This window comes from Megalops cyprinoides, chromosome 21 (assembly GCF_013368585.1).
Source record: "Megalops cyprinoides isolate fMegCyp1 chromosome 21, fMegCyp1.pri, whole genome shotgun sequence".
Lineage (NCBI taxonomy): Eukaryota > Metazoa > Chordata > Actinopteri > Elopiformes > Megalopidae > Megalops > Megalops cyprinoides.
The window spans coordinates 15,349,359-15,355,358 of NC_050603.1; positions in this window are offsets into that span (position 1 = coordinate 15,349,359).

Below are 6,000 nucleotides of genomic sequence, written 5' to 3' on the forward strand. Positions count from 1 at the left end.
AAATTTATGGTGACATATTTTTCAAGTGTTACTTTTTCTTATGGCTTAATATTGGTTTTAAGTTGCCTGGCTGCTCATTATTTCTGTTTTGGGCAGAAGTGTGGCTCAGTAAAATTCATTGGTAAAATGGAAATATTGGACTAAAGGTAACAGAAGCTGTTATAATATCTATGCTATTTCTGAAGACTTAAGTTACTTTTTACGATTTATTTTAAAATCTCATATTTAAACATTTATGTAATGTTCTCATGTAAGTAAGCTTTTGAGCTTACACATTTGAATGACAATTTAAAATGTATATATTATGTACATCAATCAAAGAAATAACTCTTCAAAGCTATTCCCTTTCCTCCCGTTCTCCAAAAGTTCCCTTAACCCCCACAACTTTATGCCAAGGCTGTTAATGCAGTTCTCCTGCAACGCTGGACGTTTGACAGCTGAGATGGAATGTCATGGCACTAACAGGCTCCCTTGATCTTTCTTTTACCATGGAAATCAGTTGCATATATTAAATGTAATCAAACACAAGCGCAAGCTGGAAACTATAAACATTTTTAATGTAATTTAGAACTGGGGCTGTCTAATAAAAATGCTAAATCAAGGTACAAAATGACAAATCTCTTGCCTTCATTAAATCCAACGGATTACTTTTGGCAGTGAGAATGACTGGCTGTTTTATGTTTGTTTCTCTGAAATACAATTTCCAGAGAGAGTGCCATCTGTAGCATATCCTAATGGCCAATTTATTAAGTAATTATCTCTTCACTAACAAATTCAATGTATTTTTGTGTCTGCTGCCATGGAAATTGCAGACTCCCTATCTGCCCATGACATGAAACAGTTCAAACTATACCCTTTGCTTTAGCATCAAATACTGTCATTTTCAGTCTGATATCTCAAAAATATATACATTTCCGCAACATTCTAGCTGCATTTAATGGTCTGAACACTCAAAAAAAGCAATTTAAATCACCAATTTATCTTATAATGATAGTTCACAGGCTTTCGCATAAAACACGCAATATATTGTGTTCATAGGACTGTTCTGAATCTGAATCAGCAAAAATGCACCTTTCTTCTTCTTAATGTAAATGTAGAATGTATTTATTGTGGTGAATCCACACATATTCAATGTCTCACCATTCTTAAAATGTGGAATAGACTAATTCTCCTTCATCCTTGCAGTCATTTCTGAGTTATTTGAAAATATTAATCAGAATTCAAAATGATAACACCATTTGCATAAAACACCACCAGTCAAAGCCATGCCAGAAAGCAATATTCTAAAATGGAAATTAATCCAGAGTATCTTTTGAAGCTAAACATGTGCTCGCTGCCACCCAAATTACTTTTGCTGCAACATCATTTAACAACACAGGCACAAGCACATCAGTTTTGGTTTAGTGACAGAAAAACATCTTAACTGCACCTATAGTATTACAGGTATGCAGACATTAACTCCTACTGTAGTGTTAGTCCGTTGGCCTCATTTTATTGACAGGTGGCCAGGCACTATTGACAGGAATGTTGCCACATACGAATTTCCCAGAGCCTAAGTCTGTATGTAAGGCCTCACAGACAGGTAAATGAAATATTCCCCCTCTGTAATGAGAGCTGTACAAGCATAGCTTCTCTATCAGCACAAAGTCACACTGCATTGGGTCTCCTATTCCTCTTGCTTTACAGTGATGCAGTTGGGTGTTACTAATGCCAATATCATGAATTTAAAGTAGACTCTGAACCTTGATTATGAAGCAGCTGATACCGGTTCAGGATATAATTTCTTGGTATGTAATATCAGACTGTTTCAAAGTGGCCTGTGGTTGAACTGGTGTTGTAACCAAGGGTGCATGTTCAAATCCTGGGTGAAAGTACCCTTGTGAAAGGTACTGAGCCAGATTTTCTTTAGTAAATATCCAGTCCTATATAAAGGATACTGTGAAAATTGGCCTGGAGAGGAACATCTACAGCTATTAAACAATAAAGCAGAATGATTTTAGTAGTTTACCCAAAAGGCACTTAGAAATGGTCAGTACTGACGTATACTTATAAATCAAGCAGAAAGTAACTTTGCCTCATTCTGCTCACCTAAAATGAACCAGAGGACAGTGTATGTTTGTGTTGTGTCCTTGAAGCACAGGGGTGAAGTGTGCTGAGCATGTTCTCCTCCAGGACATCGCACACTGATCATGGGAATTCAGGATATAATCAGATATTGAGTCCCATGACATACCTCCCATACCTCGAGTTTTCCATTGTGGACACGCTGTTCCTGCAAATTGATTCAGACAGAAAGAGCAGCGTCTTGCTGAGTCAGCTCGTCTACCCCAGATCACTCTGTACCTATACAGTTTAAACAGAATGTCACAGTGGTACTGGTTAGATGTGAGGCTATAGTTAAAGCAATGCTGGTCACTTCTAAACAATACACCATATTATATGCATTGTCATAAATTTCTCAGACTTATACTGGCCTCTGCAATGTCCCTATGTTACCAAATGTCTTTCAACCTTGTATGGCATGTAATTTGACATGGACATTTCAAATTCACAAAATAAAGCAACCTCACACTATAGACAAAAGACAAACGCTTGTTCCCTAATACAGAAGTTCATCAAAAACCTACCCTATTTTAGGTCGCTGGACCAGCTAAAAGGAAGAATTCATGTTCCTCTGTGACTGGATAACTGGTGTTACCAGTCGCAGCCAATAGCTAAGTTTTACATGTTGCTCTTAAATTTGCAAAGGATGTATGCATGCCTTTTAACTACATTCATTTTGTTAAATATTTTGCTTCAAGTGATACATGGCTATGCTGTATTAAGAATACCAGGGAACTGCCAGAAATATGTCTTCCCATAGCAGCAGTAATAAAAATGTAGGTAATTGCCCCAGTCCCCAGTGTTTTGATTTGATACCAATTCTGGGCTTCCTCTGTGCACCATGCCAAATATATGTGAGAACTAAAAGCACTAGAGTGTCATTGATATTTATGTAACTCCAGTCTACACAGATGATGCCCGAACCACAGGGCTATTTTCAAAATGCACAAAATGAGACAACAGGACACCCCTGATTGCAGCTGCTCTAATTCCTCTCCTCTTCAGCCCCACAAATTGACTCTTTTTACTGTGCAGCAGGTATTTGAGTGAAGGACGGAGAGGAAATGCAGTGAAGTGATGCGGCTCCACCTGGGGCCTGGCACTCTGACTCCATTAGCAGCCTGTTGGGATAGTGCTTGGAGGACGAGGGGGAGAACATGAGCAGCCCCATCAGCGGAGAGGTTGGCGTTCGGTGTTCCCTGGGTGCTCAGGATCTTTGCTGTGACAGACACCCTTTCTGATCTCACTGGGATCCAACACTGTAGTTTACTTTGCTTTTCTCTGAAAGCGTCAACGCAGCGGCACCAGCTACAATCTACACACGGGCCGACAGACAAGAGCTTCCTTTGCGCATATCACCATGAGGCATGCGTGCTCCTCGTCAGATTACCGCTCCCTCTAATCCAATAAGCCACTTTCAGAGGGTCGTGAAACATCATGCTTTTAAAACATGGAACCGACAGAAAGCTGGATGACTGACTGAGCCACTGCGTTGACTTGATGCTGTTTTTTTTTAATACTACATCAAATAGCTTCTTTTGATTTCTCCTCAGGAGCAGGCTGCATGGCGGGGGATACAACTGGGAGAGCGGCATGTTTACGCTCTTTTTTTTTTTTTTAACACAACCAGGGGACATCGTGGAGACACTTTGGTTAGCTAATTCCCGAAGGAAGCATCTGACTTTACGAGATGAAAAGGTAAACTTTAATCTCGCCCCTCGCTTGTAAAACCGGTCCGTTCGGCTCGCTGATGGCACGATTAACAGATGGAACATTGATCACTGGTTTTTCGGTTCTGTTTATCCGTTAATGCGTGACGGGTTGACAGTTTCACGAGCGCGCCCGCCCGTGTGGGGCTCGCATGTTCGAACCTGCATGGCAACAGTTTTTTTTCCAGCTCAATTAAGATTCGTGGCCTCATGAAAAAAAAAAAAATACATTTGGTTTGCTGAATATGCACAGCCGTAGCTGTTATTGTTCCAGTGTATCTTTTTTCTTGATTGCTTTTTTACAAGGGACAGCCAATTGACTCTCCATTTCTCAAAGGAGAACTCTGGTCAGATTTTAAAATGTAATATTTTATGATATGCATCGAACATTTACACGCATGACTGAATATTCTTGACCATGCCCTGTCAGCACAAAGCCCCATCAGTCTGATGTAAACAGACCATACTACCAGCAAAAAAAATTCATTAGAGTGAATGGAGTCACACAAATACTTATCTAACAACAAGAGAGGGATAATGAGAGGGGAACAAGGCTTTCAGCAACTCATCCTTGATGAACATTTTCTCAAGCACTTTTTAGCTCTAAACAAAGAAATCACCACCATGTACAAACCACCCACTGGGGAGGAGCTTTTATGCATGACTCCCGGTGTATTTAAGTAATCAGATAGTTATGTGTGAGAAAAGAGCTTTCTAGCCTGTACAAAGGGGCATAGATGCCCTGGTTCCAAAACTCCTCTTCCGTACAGTCCCACATTAATGTCCCATCCACCTTTCACCCTCCACTCCCTCTAAAGCTAGTCATCAACAAGATGATTTGCCTAAGACTACCACTCAATGTTGATCAGAGAGCAGACCGAGCCAGACCTCACACCACACAGACAGATCATCCATCCCTTGCCAATAAGCCATCCCAGTCTGGTGCCTATCTGTGCTTCAGTCAGTGGTCAGTGCTTCAGTCAGTGGATGTGGTGCCTGGAGGCCCACAACATCAGCTCAGCTGTGGAGGCTTTGTCAGGCAAAGATGGGCTTAAACAGTATGGTTCTGCACGCAGACCCAAGGGAGAAAATCAACCTCCAACCTCCAAACAAACACTATGTTGAAGATGTGCAAAGAATTTTTACAAACTGACAACAGCTTGGAAAAATAGTAAATCAAATTATTTTACTTAGAGTACATGTCTCCCAGGCTAGGTTTTTTTTTTTTTTTTTTTTTTTTTTTTTTTTTTTGCTGTAGTCAGCTCTCTACACATACTAGTTTCAAACAACACAGAGGACTGTACTGTCAGTGGGACATTCCAGGCCTTTCTGCTATTCCATCTCTGTCTTCTCCATCCCTCTTGCAGGCTCTTTATGAGCGCTTCCCGGTTGCTGAGATTGTACCCTACAGCCTTTTTTTTGGGGGGGGAAGCTTCACGATCAATCTCCAGCACCGGGAGACTCGGCAGCACCATCAAGCAAACCCAGCAGGAGGCAGGAAACAGAGGGCCCATAAAGGTAGCGTCTGAGGCGGTCATGACCCCTCCCATCACCTCCCTTTTTCACCTGTTTATTGTCCTAGTTGCCGCTTTTTTCTGCCTTCACTCTCTCCTTCTCTTTGATAGCACTGGTGCTGTCTGCTGCCCATCGAGTGAGCTGATTTTTTACACCTTCTTTTTCATTTCTCACACTACTGGTGGAATTTAGAGAATGCCAAAGAGCCCTTTAAATGTTTTACACAAAATCAGTTTGTTTAGAGGGATGAATGTTTGTATGAATGAGTGTAAGGCTAGACTTATGTGACATATAGACACATAAACAAGTGTGTCGATTGGAGCCTTATGTACATCAACTCTTGGGCACATGGGAAACATTCCTGACAAGCATATGGGTGAACAGGTCCCACAGTTGCATGGCGTGATACACAGAGTGACATTTTTCAGTTTTATATGAGACTTTTTGTATAAGTGTGCGATCAGTTTGTATGCATTTTGTGTATATGTAGAATAACAATGGACACAACTGTTTACAGAGACAAATGCAGGTCTTGTAATAGAAGCATTTTTGTGAATTTTAGATGTAAAACTTTATAACCTAAGAACTTCTGTTCACTCCAGATGAGGAGGGGAGGTTCTAGGCCCATAGGACTTGGTTGCAGGTTTGCATGTCAGTACTGAATACATGCAGT